We start from the raw sequence: 18241 nt of genomic DNA, 5'->3' as shown, positions 1-18241 counted from the left end.
AGGCCTGCCCCACCTGGGCGTCGGCCTGTGCGTCTGAGTCTAGGCAATAATGGCGTGTAAAGGTATGTATAGAGCGCCATGTAGCCGCTTTGCAAATTTCAGAAATGGGAACGTTGCGAAGGAGAGCTACAGTAGAAGCTTTCCCTCTAGTAGAGTGTGCTCTTGGTCTAGCCTGTAGAATCTTGTGAAACATCTGATAAGACAAGGCTATGCAGGAAACAATCCATCTAGAAATAGACCTTTTGGAAGCAGCCAGCCCGGTATTTGTTGGACCGTAATTGACAAAGAGCTTGTCAGACTTTCTAAGCGAAAGGGTTTTAGCAAGGTAAAATTTCAATACCCTCCGGAGGTCTAGAGAATGTAAAGCTCTCTCCGGGGGAGTGGTTGGCTGAGGAAAGAAAGTGGGCAGCGTGATAACCTGAATAACGTGGAAATCCGAGACCACCTTGGGCAGGAAGCTCGGATGAGTACGTAGCACCACTCTATTGGCATGGAAAACAGTGTAAGGTTCCTTGCAGCACAGGGCCTGAATCTCACTTACCCTGCGGGCAGAAGTGATGGCTACTAAAAAGGCAGCCTTCCAGGTCAGATGCTGCAAGGGCGCCTTATGAATAGGTTCGAAGGGAGCTCCCATCAACTTAGAGAGAACGATGTTGAGTTCCCAGGGAGGCGAAGGAGACCTCACTGGCAGAAATACTTTTTTAAGTCCTTCTAGGAAATCTTTGACTACCGGCATCTGGAAGAATGAGGCCTGGATAGGAGATTTTCTATAAGCTGTGATAGCAGCTAAGTGGACTCTGATAGAAGTATACTTTAAACCAGACTTTGCCAAGTGCAATAAGTAGGGGAGAATAACCTGTTCTTGACCCTGGATTGGATTAAGGGCGTTATCTCTACACCAAATGTAGAACCTCTTCCACTTGAAGGCATAAGACTTCCTAGTGGAGGGCCTTTTTGCTTCTCGAAGAATGTTCATACAGTCCGCCGGAAGATCTAAATGTCCGTACTGGATGACTTCAGGAGCCATGCCGTCAAGCGAAGGGAGGGGAGGTTGGGATGAAACACTCTCCCCTGGCTCTTGGTAAGTAAGTTCGGCAGGCAAGGCAATCTCCGGTGTGGCACCTCTGACAGCTGGAGGAGATCCGGATACCACCACTGGCGGGGCCACTCCGGAGCTATTAGGATCATTCTTGCTCTGGTCCTGTAGAATTTCTGTATGACCGCTGGTATGAGAGGGAGAGGAGGAAAAGCATACAGCAATGTCTGCGACCAGCTAATCAAAAGTGCGTTCCCCTGTGATCCCTGTTGGGGAAACCTGGAGGCGAAGACGGGGCATTTTTTGTTTGCCGCGTCTGCGAAAAGATCGATGTCCGGTACTCCCCACTGCCGAAAGATCTCTTGGGCGACGTCTTCGTTGAGCACCCAGTCGTGCGATTCTACAAAGTCTCTGCTGAGACCATCTGCCTGCACGTTCAGAGTTCCTGGCAGGTGTACTGCGATGATTGAAAGACCTTTCGCCAGTAGCCATCGCCAAATGGACTGAGCTTCCAGAGACAGGACTCGTGACTTGGTGCCTCCCTGCTTGTTCAGATAGAACATAGTTGTTGTGTTGTCTGTCTGAATCTGAACGTGGCTGGTTTGGATAGAAGGATACAGGGATTTGAGAGCTAGATGGCTGCTCGTAGCTCCAAAAAATTTAGGTGATAAGTTCTTTCGGTAGTGAACCAGAGACCTTGTACCTGAAGCTGGTCCATATGAGCACCCCAGCCCTGCATGGAGGCATCTGTGACCACTGTCTGTGTCGGAGGTGTCTGATGGAAGGGGACGCCTTAAAGCAGATGGGAGCGTTTCATCCACCATCTGATGGGAGTCTCTGGTGGCTTGTTGAAGAGAGACCAGATCTTCCCAGCGACCTGACCTCTGTGACCACTGATCCTCTAGCGCTTGTTGTAGAGGACGCAGGTGAAGGCGTGCATTCGGCACAATGTAAATGCACGAAGCCATCGACCCCAGAAGTGACGACACTTGCCTGGCTGTGGGGAATGCAGTGTCGAGAAGCGTGTGGCATTTCTGAAGCATGGATAATAACCTCTCCTCCGAAGGACACACGCTTGCCTTTGCGGAGTCCAGAGAGGCGCCCAGGTAGTGAATCCTGAGTGGGATTGAGGACCGACTTTTTGTAGTTGACTTGTAATCCCAATGACTGTAGTAGATTGAGGCAGAACGAGAGATGGCTCTGGAGTAGAACAGGAGTGGAACTCTTCAGGAGCCAGTCGTCTAGATAGGGATAGACGAAGATCTTCCGCTTGCGGAGGAGGGCAGCTACCACCGCCATACACTTGGAGAATGTCCGTGGGGCGGATTTGAGGCCAAACGGCAGAACTCTGTACTGGTAGTGTTGACGAGAGATCTGAAACCTGAGGAATTTTCGATGTTTCACTGAGACAGGAATATGAAAAGAGGCGTCCTGCAGGTCGATGGCACACATCCAGTCTCCCTGGTGAAGGTGCGGGAAGATTTGATGCAGGGATAGTGTGAGAAGTTGGCCTGATATATGTCACTAATTCTAGTGTACACCCTGTATCAGTCCAAACAACCCTTATGGTGATTGGTTGTAAAGTCAACCTTATAGACCAGCTATCCTAGTGGTAGCATGGACAAGAGCAGTCTTAGGCTAACTCTGAATGGCATGTGAAGCCAGCTGTTATACCATTTGTAATCCCTTGAATACCAAATGAAAGGACACCACAACAGATATATAAAAATAGAATGTATTTATTCTAGTCAAACCCTCAGCACTCTTTATGAGATTCGAGGTAAGTACAACACAGTCTTATTTAAGCATACATTAAGTCACACAGGTAAGTAATACAGTTAGGCCCTAGGGGCCACGCAAACCATATACTAAGTAAGTGGTATAAGAACCACTGTCACGAACACAGGATAGGCCTAGGCCTAGGGAATCGCTGGGGCTACACTATACTACCAAAGGTTAGGAAGTGGGAGGCCCACGGGATTCAGGTGCAGAGTGGAAACACTCACGTGTAATGCGTAAAAGTCGATAGAAATAGTAGTTTTAGAAATTAACAGTTTTAGGACACTTCTGGAATAGCTAGGAAGTCGAGAATTGGAAACTAGACCCTAGGATAGTCAATACCCTTGTGAGCACCGGAGTACTCAAGTTACCTAGCCCACAGGCTGCGGGTGCATAGGTGTGAACTTGCGTCGGGTTTCGTCGTTGACTCCTATGGATGCCTGAAGGAAAGTTGCTGACAGGCAGTCAGTGAAGAGTGTCCGGTGGATCCCAAGGATGGAATCAAGAAGGAAGGATACCTGCAAGCAGAAGGGACAGAGTCTAGGTCACCAGCCAGGAGCCGGGAAGGAACCAGGAAGGAACCAGGCGATGTCGTGAAGATGCAGGTGAAGAGGTGAAGCTTTTTTTTTTTTTTTAAACTTTCTTTATTCGTATTTTTGCAAATGAACATGTACATTTTAAACATGAGTAAATATAATAAAGGATACCAATTTCCCAGAGCGTTGTATGAGTTGACAGCTGTCCGATTTTCACATATTAACCCAAATGGAGCCAAACACATTACAGTGGGTCATAATAGTAGGGCATAAGATGGATCAATCATAAGTGTACACACCAAGTCAGCACAGGTCAGCAGTATTAGCCAGCCTCCTGTTTGCATGCAACAGTACCCTCCCACATCTCATCTCTGAACATTTTGTTGCATCTCAGGTGATAGTATCAACAATGACATCACAGCAGTCCGTGGGATGTGAGAGGAGATAGCTTTTGAGGGGACCCCAGATATCTACGGGTCTAGAGGCAGAGGGCAGTAGATCCGCGTATCTAAGCAGAGTGTCCTGACAATGCACCATGTCCTGTATCCATTCTTTAAATTTAGGGGCTCTTCCTCGCCCCCACCGACATGCTACTCGTCTCTTAGCTAACAATAGGGCAACAGTTGTGAATCTGCGGTATGGTTTCTTTATAGGTTTGGTGTACCCTAGCAGTGCCTGCTTCGGATCTGGGATAAGGGGGGTATCTATCATCTCCGAAAGGGATAGGTATACCTGTTGCCAGTATCTAGTGACGGCTGGGCATCCCCATGCTAAATGTAGGAAGTCCGCCGCCGGAGCATTACATCGCCCACACCGGTCATCCTCTCGGAGGCCAAATCTGCACATCTGAGCGGGAGTACAATAAAGCCTGTGCAAGAACTTGTAATGAATAATCCTAAACCTACTTCTGGAGGAGATCTGCTCTGTTTGTTGGCAGCAAAAGCACCATTGTTCGTCCTCCAGGGGCATGCCCAGGTCCTCCTCCCACCCAGTGTGCGCCTTGGCTGGTCCAGGGTCAATTGCGTTGTGAATTGTGTGGTATAATTTAGAGACCGAGTGTGTAGGGGAGTCAGCTTTGAGCAGCTGGTGAAGCGGTTCCAGTGTGTCTGGTTCCTGAGGGTACGCTTCAGTTATCGCCTGAATTCCACTTCGCAACCTGATATAGAGAAATGTGTCCATGGGAGTAGGTGTCAGGTCTCCAAACAAGTGTGTTATTGAGCGAAAAAGACCCCCCTGGTAGAGATCTCCCCATGTCCTGATTTTAAGTTTAGTCAGCATGTTTTTAAACAATTGTTCTTGCAGTAGAGGTAATGAAGGATGATATGCTAGTGGGAGCAATGGGGAGTAAATTAACGTTGTTTGGGATTTACGCGCTATGTGCCTCCAAGCAAGAATGGAGCTAGAGATGGGAGTTTGATACGACACCTGTGTCTCAGGTTTACTGAACAAAGCCCCCTCCAGCGGGATAGGAGCCGCAAGCCAGTGTTCAACAGCTACCTGGGGCATAAAGGGTGGGGGATGGATCCAATAATACACGAATTGTACCTGTGCACTGTGATAGTAAAGTTCAAAATCCGGTATATCAAAACCTCCCTGCGCAAAAGGACGGGTCATCATATCCCAACTCAGCCGAGGTCGCTTGCCTCCCCATTCCAGCCTAATGAGTTCAGAACGCAGACATTTGAAAAAGAACTGTCCTGGGTGATAAGGGATGTTAAGAAATAAATAAACATAGTCAGATCCTTCACGGACCCCAGCGCTCTGACTCGAACTCAACCAGCCTCCCAGTCTCTGTGTGATAAACTTTCACAATTCTTTGAGGAAAAAATCCAGGCTATTTACTCCTCCTTTCCCATCACCAGTAGTGAAGGGTCGGTTGAGGAATCTACTACGTACCCGCTACAGTCACCCTCATTGCTAGAATTTGCAGATATCTCTGAGGCTGACACACTGGTAGAATTACTCATTTGTAAATCTGGCTCCCCCAAGGACCCTTTGCCAGCCAAACTATATAAAAAACTGGCACCCCTGCTCAATCCATTCCTTAACCATATCTGGAACAAATCCATGAGAACGGGCATTTTTCCCGCAAAATGGAAGCATGCGTCCCTAGTCCCCATCCTTAAGAAGCCTGATCTTGACCCAGATAACCCTAGTAACTACAGGCCCATCTCTCTCCTGCCTGCCCCAGCTAAGATTCTGGAAAAGCTGGTGCACGCCCAGCTTGCCAATTACATCGAATCCCATGGGCTCCTGCATGACTCTCAGCACGGCTTTCGGTCGGGCCACAGCACGGAGTCGGCCCTTGTCGAAATGGCTGACTCTGTGAGATGGACGCTGGATCGAGGGCGGTGTTAGTGCTGCTGGATCTCTCAGCAGCATTTGACACCGTCTCTCATAAGATCCTGCTGAGAAGGCTGAGAGACCTGGGTTTCGGCGGTACAGTGTTGAGATGGCTCTCTTCCTACCTGGGTGACCGTACTCAGCAGGTATACACCCCTCCCTACACCTCCACCGCTAGACCACTAAAATGGGGAGTTCCACAGGGCTCCTCCCTGAGCCCGCTCTTGTTCAATGTTTACTTCTCCCCCTTGGCTAAACTGATTGCGCAAACTGGGATTAAATCCACCTCCTACGCTGATGACATTCAGTTACTCTTCACTTTTGATACCCCCACTGCCTCTGCCTTCGACCCATTGAAAAACTGTCTAAGAGACATCTCTAGCTGGATGGACTCCAATTCCCTCCGACTCAACGCTGGAAAGACAGAGATTCTGTTTTTTAACTCATCATCCCCTCTTGATTCTAATTTATGGTGGCCGGATGATCTCAGCCATGCCCCCACGCCTAAAGACTCGGTGAGAAACCTGGGAGTGCGCTGGGATAATCATCTCAGTTTTAACGCCCAGGTTCAAACAGTGTTTGTTGGTTGTTGTAACGCTTTTCGCCCTAAGTGGGATGGGTATTCCCAGACGTGGGACCCGTGCTCACTACGCCACTGGAGTCAAGCTATCCTGGCTGATGACGGCTGATAGCCAGAAACCGGTCCTAGGATGCTTTATTCCGGTCCAGGGAAGACATGGCTTGGCAGTTCGGGCTGGACTGTTCCCATGAGGCACAGGGTCAAGACTGATTTGCATATGGCCATGTCTAAACTGGGTGGCGTAGTGGGCAAAAGAACGATGGATTTAACCCAGATCTCTTGACTGGGGGAGAATGTCTGCATTGTCAGCATTCCGTCCATCATTTGTTTGTTGTAACGCTTTTCGCCCTAAGTGGGATGGGTATTCCCAGACGTGGGACCTGTGCTCACTACGCCACTGGAGTCAAGCTATCCTGGCTGATGACGGCTGATAGCCAGAAACCGGTCCTAGGATGCTTTATTCCGGTCCAGGGAAGACATGGCTTGGCAGTTCGGGCTGGACTGTTCCCATGAGGCACAGGGTCAAGACTGATTTGCATATGGCCATGTCTAAACTGGGTGGCGTAGTGGGCAAAAGAACGATGGATTTAACCCAGATCTCTTGACTGGGGGAGAATGTCTGCATTGTCAGCATTCCGTCCATCATTTGTTTGTTGTAACGCTTTTCGCCCTAAGTGGGATGGGTATTCCCAGACGTGGGACCCGTGCTCACTACGCCACTGGAGTCAAGCTATCCTGGCTGATGACGGCTGATAGCCAGAAACCGGTCCTAGGATGCTTTATTCCGGTCCAGGGAAGACATGGCTTGGCAGTTCGGGCTGGACTGTTCCCATGAGGCACAGGGTCAAGACTGATTTGCATATGGCCATGTCTAAACTGGGTGGCGTAGTGGGCAAAAGAACGATGGATTTAACCCAGATCTCTTGACTGGGGGAGAATGTCTGCATTGTCAGCATTCCGTCCATCATTTGTTTGTTGTAACGCTTTTCGCCCTAAGTGGGATGGGTATTCCCAGACGTGGGACCCGTGCTCACTACGCCACTGGAGTCAAGCTATCCTGGCTGATGACGGCTGATAGCCAGAAACCGGTCCTAGGATGCTTTATTCCGGTCCAGGGAAGACATGGCTTGGCAGTTCGGGCTGGACTGTTCCCATGAGGCACAGGGTCAAGACTGATTTGCATATGGCCATGTCTAAACTGGGTGGCGTAGTGGGCAAAAGAACGATGGATTTAACCCAGATCTCTTGACTGGGGGAGAATGTCTGCATTGTCAGCATTCCGTCCATCATTTGTTTGTTGTAACGCTTTTCGCCCTAAGTGGGATGGGTATTCCCAGACGTGGGACCCGTGCTCACTACGCCACTGGAGTCAAGCTATCCTGGCTGATGACGGCTGATAGCCAGAAACTGGTCCTAGGATGCTTTATTCCGGTCCAGGGAAGACATGGCTTGGCAGTTCGGGCTGGACTGTTCCCATGAGGCACAGGGTCAAGACTGATTTGCATATGGCCATGTCTAAACTGGGTGGCGTAGTGGGCAAAAGAACGATGGATTTAACCCAGATCTCTTGACTGGGGGAGAATGTCTGCATTGTCAGCATTCCGTCCATCATTTGTTTGTTGTAACGCAGGTTCAAACAGTAGCAGCATCCTGTTTTGCTAAGATCAAGACAATTAGACGGCTCATTAACTACCTACCGATGGACTGCCGTAAGACTGTGGTACAAGCCCTGATAATATCTCACCTGGACTACGCCAACGCACTATACCTTGGCATCACAGCAGGCCTATGCCACAAGCTACAGACTGTCCAGAATGCTGCTGCTCGGATGGTGGAGAGAATTCCTGCCAGACATCACATCTCCCCACACCTCCGTAAACTCCACTGGCTCCCCATTTCCAAGAGATGTATTTTTAAGGCCATGACCTTGGCTTTCCGGGCCTCCAAGGGCAAAGGCTCGGCCCATCTGAGAAGCACTCTGAAACCGTATGTCAACATCAGGACATTACGTTCAAATTCCCTACATCTGCTGGAAACCCCCAGATTTAAACGTACTCGCGCCGGAGGGAAAACATTCGAGGTCTGTGCCACTCGGTGTTGGAATAACCTCCCGGTTGCATTACGAGCCTGCCAAACCGAATTAGCATTCCGAAAGTCCCTGAAAACACATCTCTTCCCCATATAATGTCCCATTGGTGCCTAGTTCCTAAGCTCCATGATTTATCAGCGCCGGGACGCCCCGTTGGGGCAGCTGTTGCGCTTTACAAAATACACAAATAAATAAATAAATAAATAAAAGGAGTTTTGGTAGGATGACCATCTTAATGAGTGATGCTCGGCCTGCCATGGAAAGAGGGAGCGTGATCCATCTGGTCACGTACGTCTGAATGAGGTCAATTGTGCAGCCGTAGTTCAGCCTCAGTAGTTCCTCTCGATCTCGAGAGATCAGTATTCCCAGGTATCCGACGTCATCGTCGCACCATTGCAAAGGGTGGTCGAGGGGAATGGTTGCGCCGCCGCTGTGAGCGGGAAGATAGTGGATTTTCCCCAGTTAATGTGAATTCCCGACAGCCCAGCAAAGCGTATGAATTCTCTCAAGATTGGATTAAGATTGATCACTGGATCTCTTATGTAAAGCGTAATGTCGTCCGTGTAAAGGGATATTAAGACCTGTCTTTGAAAGCAACGCAGAGCCTTGTCGCGGTGGTGCTGCCGGAGCCGGGCCGCTAAGGGTTCGACGGCCAGCGCGAACAATAGGGGGGATAAGGGGCACCCCTGTCGAGTGCCTCTCGAGATCCCGAAGGGCTCGGATAAACGACCATTAATACACACCCGGGCCACGGGAGTATGATAAAGTGTTGTTATCCACTTCGAGAAACCAATTGGTAATCCCATGTTGCGCAGTATACAAAGGAGGTAGTCCCATTCCAGTGAATCGAAAGCTTTGGTGGCATCTAAAAACACTGCCACCATAGGTAAGGCAGGATCGAGAATAATGTACGTAGGTTATTTGAAGTTGCTCTGCCGGGAATAAATCCCGCCTGATCGGATAATACCAGGCCCTCCATCAGCAACTTCAAGCGATTAGCCAATATCTTAGTTAAGATCTTAGCATCACAATTGATCAGGGAAAGGGGACGATAGGAATCGCAGAATTGGGGCGGCTTCCCGGGTTTAAGCAAGGAGGTAATCAAAGCCTCCCGCATTGAAGGCGGAAGTGAGCCAGACTCGTGTGCCTCCTGGAAAACCTCACGGAGCACCGGTGCCAGAGTGTCAACATATGCCTTGTAGAAGTCAACAGGCAGACCGTCTAAACCCGGAGCTTTTCCGGATGCCATCTGCCCTATTGCCTCCCTGATTTCGTCTAGCCCTATCGGGGAAGCTAAGAACTCCCGTTGACGATCCGATAACCACCCCAAAGTGAGCTCGCTCATGTAATCATCTATATCTAAGGTGCCCACCCTGGTAGAGGTGTAGAGCGTTGCATAGTGTGTGGCGAATGCGGCCATGAACGATTTTGTGTCTCGTAGGGGTACGCCTCCATCGCCTTCCAGTTCCATGATATAATTAGATCGTCGTGCGGGTCTCACCACCCCCGCCAGAAACCTCCCTGGGCGCTCTCCCTCTCCATATGCCCTAGCCTTGAAGTGTTTACTGCGAAAGTTAGCTTCCCTGTCCGCCGTGGATTTATAATCAGACAACGCTGTTCTGTATTGAACCTGTGCGTCCACATTGGTAGCGAAGTCCGTACTAGACTCCAAACTGTGCAACGTGCATTCCAGTTTATATAGCGTGTTACGTAGCGTTCGCAGGACCCCCGAGCTCTTGGAGATGCATACCCCCCTAATGGTGACTTTTAGTGCTTCCCACATAGTTGCCATGCATTCTACTGACCCCCTATTATGTGTGAGGAAATCTTCAATTTCCTGCCCCAGTTCCGTACGAAAGAGGTCATCCAGCAAAATATTGGGCTGTAGTCTCCACGCGGGTGGTTTCCCCACTACGTCCAGGAATCGAAACTCGGTCAGTACCGGGGAATGATCTGAGAATGTGCGGCCCACATGCCGAGCCGCTGATAAAGCAGGAGCCAGACCACGAGATATTAGGATGTAGTCCAATCTAGCCCAAGAACCCTGTGCTGTGTTCCAGTGTGTGCCTTCTGTCAAATTAGGGTGGAGATGCCTCCACGCGTCAACGACATCTTGGTTGTCGCATACATCTCGCAGGTACCTATGCGTGTTAGTATAGTGATGCGCAGCGGGGTTAGATCTGTCCATGACGGGATCGATAACTGCATTAAAGTCTCCTCCCCACATCAAATGTGTTGATCCGATGCCTCGTATCTTATTCCAGAGGGCAATAAAACTACTAGAGTCATCGTGGTTGGGGCCATACGAGCAGGCTAAGGTGATGGTTTCATTGCCAAGTCTGCCCCACATCATACAGTACCTTCCTTCTCTGTCAACCGTGTTACCCAAAGGAGTGTAGGGGATGTTTTTGTTTATCAGTATAGCCGTACCCCTCGCATAGGAAGAGTATGGTGCAAATACAGAGTGTGCGGCCCATCTAGAAGCGAAGTTGCTGCGGCGTAGTGGGTCCATGTGAGTTTCCTGTAAAAATACGATGTGTACCTTCAGTCTGTCTAGCGCATGCACTATATTTCTACGCTTTCTGGGATCCCCCAACCCCCTAACATTCCAAGTGATGACAGAGATCAAACCCCTTGAGTCAGTATCGGCGTGGCCGATGCGGCTTTCTCCCCTACAGTATTCCGTCTGGCCATCTGGGTGTACAAAAAAATATATGATCTAAAGCTGCCTCCATCCGGGCCTCGTCCGGAATCCATTCAACTCCACACTCTATATCACTGTCCAAAGCAATTTTACCCCAAACATTAACAATTCCCCGAAAACATCTCCCTCCACCCACACCGACATCCCAATCATGTCGGGTATTTTTCCCTCCCTCCCACACAACCCCAAACATCAACACCATAGCCCTGAGGGGCGCACCCGTATTAGGGGACACACGGGGTCCAGACCTGCCTCCATTTCCCCCCTAATATTGCACCCACTACACGCCCGTCGTAATGACCAGCGGCAATTGCGGGATGGGGAGAAAGGTTGCCAGGGCGATTGTCCAATGCACCAAAACGGAAACCCTGAAATTGCCGCAACTCTTCAGTCGTGAAGTGAGCATTACAGCCAATGTGTAAAATCAGACATTACTAAATGAGAGCTATACATATCTCAAGGTGGAACTAGCATCATAGCACTGTATGCAGATCAGTCCCCGGAAACCAACCCTGTCCGTCAGTCCAAGGCAGATGTAGGCGAGCGGGAGCGCGCCCGCTCCGAGGGTGATGAAGTGGTGTCCTGGAAACTCTTATTGTCTTTCAGAAAGTTCTCCACCTGAGCTGGATCGTGAAATAGATACTGCTTGCCTCGGTGAACAATACGTAGCTTAGCCGGGTAGAGCATGGAGTATTGGATGCCTTTCTGAAGAAGCCGTTTTTTCACCGCTCCAAATTTGCGTCTCGCATCCTGTACTGATTGCGTGAAGTCCGGAAAAAATGATAGCGTGACGTTTTCAAACTGAACCGGTTGTTTCTCACGAGCAAGACGGAGCAGAGTGTCGCGGTCTCGGTAATTCAAGAATCGTATAATGATGGGTCTCGGGGGGGCACCCGGAATGGGCCGCGGGCCGAGAGCACGGTGGGCCCGCTCCACCACCAGGTGTTGTGAGAAGGCCTCCGACCCGAACAGGTCAGTCAGGAGCTTTTCGATGAAGACCTCCATTCTTGGCGGATTCTGCAAGTCCGATAAGGCGCACATTATTGCGGCGCGAGCGTGCTTCTAAATCCTCGCTCTTGTCAGCGATAACCTTCAGGAGTCGCTCCATCTGCGATGCCTTGGTAGCATTGGCCGCCGCTCCATCCTCCAGCCCAGATACACGCTGCTCTGCTTCCTTCACTCTCTCCTCCTGCTGGTCCATGCGATGCACCACAGAGTCCAGGCGTTTGGACATGTTGTCCAGCTTAGAGTCTATAGAGGTGAGACTAGTCTGTATACTGAGTAGGAGCGCCCTCCAGTCCACCTCCTCACAGTCTCCCGCTTCAGAATCGCCCTCGTCCGGTGGCGGTAGTAGGGGCTGTTTTTTCCTTTTTTGGGACTCAAAGGGGAGTTTAGACTGTTTATTGTCCGGTTTCCCCATGGTGACCCGGTGGGGGGTGAAGGGGGGACCCACCACACGAAAGCAGGTTCGGAGCGCCTTCCCCGTCCCACCACCCAACAGAGTCAGTTCTACGAAAGTAACTCCTGGCCCAGCAAGAGACCCGATCCACCCTTCAGAGAATGGAGAGGCCTGGACTGCTGCTGGTGGTGAAGCGGTCCCAATTCCGGCGAATTCCGGAGACGAAATTCCTCTTAATATTTCCCCAGACTGCAATGCTGTCCTCTATTGTGGGTTAGGAGAGTTGTAGCCAGCCTGGGGGCACCAGGGAGGGCCCCTTATGGACTCCGAGAAACAAGGAGGGTTATGGGCCGGAGGGATCCGATCGGTCAGGGGAAATAGAGGCACTACTTTACTGCCGCTCCACACGTGTCGCGACCCATGCGGGAGCGTCGGAGCCCCTCCAAACACCCCCGTGGGTCACAGAGTCTCGTATCCTAGCAAGCCTCTCGCTCCTGTCTCCACCCCTCCTCACCGTGTAGCTTGATCGTTGGTGGCGCCCCAAGTCATCCAGGGCCTCGGCTGCACTCACGCGGTGCGCGGCGGCTGCTCCCTGTTTCTGCGGCCTTGCGGCCTGTGCGAGTCCCCGGCCTCGCGTGCACACACACTCGCCTCCTCTCAGCGAGGCAGCGCAGTCGTAGCTCCCGCGGGCAGGAACATCGTCCAGAACTTCAGGGTGCGAGGTCAGCTGAGCGCCAAACTTTCAGCGAGCGTGGCTTTGAGGATGCCGCTCCGGTATTTCAGCTTGAAAGCGGGTTTCCGTATGTGCGGATGGACTGAAGGATGTCGTTGTAGCCCGGCTGGCGAGAGCCTCACAAAGGTGCGGCCATCTTGGTCTGGCCGAAGAGGTGAAGCTTGTCGCAGCAGCCACGGGTCGAGGACGACCAGGACCAGGAGACGAGCTGTCCCACGAAGGCTCTTGCTGTCGGCGGCGTCGATGTCGAGCTAGGTCCCAACAAGCCTTGGCAAGCGGAACCCACGCAGGATGGAGGACTTGCTTCTGGTGCAGACCAGGAAGGTCTGGGGTGCTTCTCTTTCACAGAGGAGCGGGTGCCAGTCTGGAGGAGCCGCACCAGCTAGATGAAAACAAAGGTTCGTCGTCGCAGAGGCTACTAGCCAACGGGCCAGCAACCGGACAACACGTCGAGCAACTCAGGTGCAGAAGGGCCCCACGCAGAACACGTGAAGTGTGGGGAGCTGATCTTCTTTGCAGATGGTGCTCGGGATTGGGGCTTCTCAATTCCCCAAGCACAGCCTCGAGGAAGCCTCAGAAGTCGCGCTAGTCAGTTACTAGCCACTTTTCCCAAGTCGCCGGTCCCACGTCCCTCGTCGCCTCCACGGGTCTCAGCTTCGCTGTCTATGTGGATCTGGTTCAGAGGTGTCTGGAAGTCACGGCGCTGGTCAGTCTCTGCAGTCGTCCCTCGTAGGATCAGTCGCAAAGCAAGCAGCGGTCGCTGGATGGTGCCTGGTTGCCCAGGGTGGTCACTCCTTGGCCACAAGGGAGATTTCTTCAGTCTTCTTCCTGAGGTCGAATGTCGAAGGTCCAGAGTTTCTGTTCAAGTTGCAGATTCAGGTTAATCTACCCTCTGCAGGGCTCAGCTACCTACTGATATACTGGGCTAGTGGGCTGGGCTACCTGCAAGGTCCCACCTATGGGTGGGACCAGGAAGGGGAGTGGTTACACCCCCTTTCCTTTGTCCAGTTTCGCGCCAGAGCTGGGGCTGGAGTGCCCCAGCGCCGGTTTGAACTGGACTATGCATGGAACACCTTGTGTGCCCCAGGCATGTCTCATTCCTTTCAGCCCTCCCTGCCCCAATACACTAAAGGCTGTCTGGGGAGGTGCTAGCACCTCCCCTGTGAGAAGTTGGCCTGATGTATGATGTCACTAGTTCTAGTGTATGTGAGAAGTTGGCCTGATGTATGATGTCACTAGTTCTAGTGTACACCTTATATCAGTCCAAACAACCCTTATGGTGATTGGTTGTAAAGTCAACCTTATGGACCAGCTATCCTAGTGGTAGCATGGACAAGAGCAGTCTTAGGCTAAACTCTGAATGGCATGTGAAGCCAGCTGTGATACCATATATAATCCCTTGAATACCAAATGAAAGGACACCACAACAGATATATATATAAAATAAAGTGTATTTATTCTAGACAAACCCTCAGCACTCTTTATGAGATTAGAGGTAAGTACAACACAGTCTTATTTATGAATACATTAAGTCACACAGGTAAGTAATACAGTTAGGCCCTAGGGGCCACGCAAACCATATATTAAAGAAGTGGTATAAGGACCACTGTCACGGAAACAGGATAGGCCTAGGCCTAGGGAATCGCTGGGGCTACACTACACTAGCAACAGTTAGGAAGTGGGAGGCCCACGGGATTCAGGTGCAGAGTGGAAACACTCACGCGTAATGCGTAAAAGTCGATAGAATTACTAGCAGTTAGAAATTAACAGTTTAAGGACACTTCTGAAGCAGCTAGAGAGTCGAGACTCGGAAACTAGACCCTAGGATAGTCACTACCTTGTGAGCACCGAAGTACCCAAGTTACCTAGCCCACGGGCTGCGGGTGCATAGGTGTGAACTTGCGTCGGGTTTCGTCGTGGACTTCTATGGATGCCTGAAGGAAAGTTGCTGACAGGCAGTCAGTGAAGAGTGTCCGGTGGATCCCAAGGCTGGGATCAAGAAGAGAGGAGACCTGCAAGCAGAAGGGACAGAGTCAAGGTCACTAGCCAGTGACCACGTGGAACCAGGAAGGAACCAGGCGATGTCGTGAAGATTGCAGGTGAAGGTGAAGCTTGTCGCTGCAGCCACGGGGACCAGGAGACGTCGAGGACGACCAGGACCAGGAGGCGAGCTGTCCCACGAAGGCTCTTGCTGTCGGCGGTGTCAAAGTTGAACTAGGACTCACCAAGCCTTGGCAAGTGGAACCCACGAAGAACGGAGGACTTGCTTCTGGTGCAGACCAGGAAGGTCTGGGGTGCTTCTCTTTTGCAGGGAAGCAGGAGCCAGTCTGGAGGAAGATTTCGGAATGCGTTGTCACAGAGGCCACTAGCCAACGGGCAAGCAACCGGACAGGCGCGGCAAGCAGGAAAATGCAGAAGGGCCCCACGCAGGACTCGTGGAGTGTGGGGGGCTGATCTTCGGTGCAGATGGTGCTTGGGGTTGGGGCTTCTCAATCCCCGGTGCACAACTTCGAGGGTGCCTCAGAAGCTGCGCTGGAAGATACTAGCCAGTTTTCCCAGGTAGCCGGTCCCACGTCTCTCGTCGCCTCCACGGATCTCAGCTCGGCTGTGGATGTGGATCAGGGTCGGAGAAGTCTGGAAGTCAAGGCTCTGGTCGGGCTCTGCAGTCGGTCCCTCGTAGAACTTCAGCAAAGCTAAGGGTAGTCTCTTGATGGTGCCTGTTTGCACAGGGTAGTCACTCCTTGGCCACAAGGGAGATTCTTCAGTCTTCTTCTTTCGTCGAATGTCGAAGGTCCAGAGTTTCTGTTCAAGTTGCAGGTTCAGGATAATCTAATCTCCTGGGGCCCAGCTACCACTCTTATACTAATCTGGGGGGCTGGGTTACCTGCTAGGTCACGCCTTATGGGTGGGACCTGGGAGGGGGGTGGTTACACCCCCTTCCCTTTGTCCAGTTTCGCGCCAGGACTGGGGCTGGAGTGCCCCAGCACCGGTTTGAACTGGACTATGCACGGGACACCTTGTGTGCCCCAGGCATGTCTCATTCTTTTCATCCCTCCCTGCCCCAATACACTAAGGCCTGTCTGGGGTGGTGTTCGCACCTCCCAAGGCAGGAAACCTATTATCCAAGCCTCCCTTGCCGGGATCACTCCCAGCAGCAGGAGGTCAGACTCGTGTCTGTGGCAGCAGCATCCATTTTGTGATGCTGGGGCTCTGGTTAACTTTAACCGGGTAAGTAGGTTACAACATGTCTTCTCCCTCTATGTACTTTAGGTGCATAACCCATTTGGATAGGATCACCTTATTGGCCCCTGTACAGTGTACCCTAGGTACCCAGGGCATAGGTGTACCCTAGGCCTACCAGGGGCTGCAGCATGTATTATGCCACCCCTGGCCTGGCCTTCCATTTTGACACAACTGGCTGATCACTCAGCTGGGGCAAGGTCGTGTAATCACCTCTTGCTTAGGTGTAGTATTCCTATACCTAACTTACATATAGACACATGTGTACCTATCAGCCACTCCTATGGCAGGCCTTAACAATCCTGGAGGCAGAGTGCTTGGTATCATGTGAGATGGTGCTCTAGCATGAGCTGAGCCTGTCTGCAGCTTTCGGAACCATGTCCTTATAGCTGTTCTATGATATAGCCTACCATATACTCTTAAAGTGCCTTATAATCTTAAACGGTTATGGTAACTATGGTTTGGCTTTATCGAAACATGTCGTGTAAGGTGTCTAACACTGTGGAATAATACCCCCATACCATTTCTGGACATGAGGATATTATTCCCCCCTTCTAGAGGGAAAGACATGTTGAAATCATACTTTACTGTTAGCCTCTGACCAAAGCCTCAGCATCACAAAATGGATGCTGCTGCCACGACACAAGTCTGACCTCCTGCTGCTGGGAGTGATCCCAGCCAGGGAGGCCTGGACAATAGGTTTCCTGCTTGGGGAGGTGCTAGCACCTCCCCAGACAGCCTTTAGTGTATTGGGGCAGGGTGGGCTGAAAGGAATGAGACATGCCTGGGGCACACAAGGTGTTCCTTGCATAGTCCAGTTCAAACCGGCGCTGGGGCACTCCAGCCCCAGCTCTGGCGCGAAACTGGACAAAGGGAAGTGGGTGTAACCACCCCCTTCCAGGTCCCACCCATAAGGCGTGACCTAGCAGGTATCCCAGCCCCCCAGAATAGTATAAGAGTGGGAGTTGGGCCTCAAGACTTTAGTTTATCCTGAACCTGCAACTTGAACAGAAACTCTGGACCTTCGACATTCGACGAAAGAAGAAGACTGAAGAATCTCCCTTGTGGCCAAGGAGTGGCTACCCTGTGCAAACAGGCACCATCAAGAGACTACCCTTTGCTTTGCTAAAGTTCTACGAGGGACCGACTGCAGAGCCCGACCAGAGCCTTGACTACCAGACTTCTCCGACCCTGATCCACATCCACAGCAGAGCGGAGATCCGTGGAGGCGACGAGAGACGTGGGACCGGCTACCTGGGAAAAGTGGCTAATATCTTCAAGCGCAGCTTCTGAGGCACCCTCGAAGTTGTGCACCGGGGATTGAGAAGCCCCACCCCCAAGCACCATCTGCACCGAAGACCAGCCCCCACACTCCACGAGTCCTGCGTGGGGCCCTTCTGCATTTTTCTGCTTGCCGCGTCTGTCCGGTTGCTTGCCCGCTGGCTAGTGGCCTTTGTGACGACGCATCCCGTAATCTTCAGCGCTGGTTTGGCTCCTCCAGACTGGCTCCTGCTCCTTTGAAAAAGAGAAGCACCCCAGACCTTCCTGGTCTGCACCAGAAGCAAGTCCTCCGTTCTTCGTGGGTTCCGCTTGCCAAGGCTTGGTGAGTCCTAGTCCAACTTCGACGCCGCCGACAGCAAGAGCCTTCGTGGGACAGCTCGCCTCCTGGTCCTGGTCGTCCTCGACGTTCCCTGGTCCTCGTGGCTGCAGTGACAAGCTTCACCTTCACCTGCAATCTTCACGACATCGCCTGGTTCCTTCCTGGTTCCACGTGGTCACTGGCTAGTGACCTTGACTCTGTC

The sequence above is a fragment of the Triturus cristatus genome, chromosome 12, assembly GCF_964204655.1.
Source record: "Triturus cristatus chromosome 12, aTriCri1.1, whole genome shotgun sequence".
Taxonomy (NCBI): domain Eukaryota; kingdom Metazoa; phylum Chordata; class Amphibia; order Caudata; family Salamandridae; genus Triturus; species Triturus cristatus.
This window is presented reverse-complemented; position numbering follows the sequence as displayed.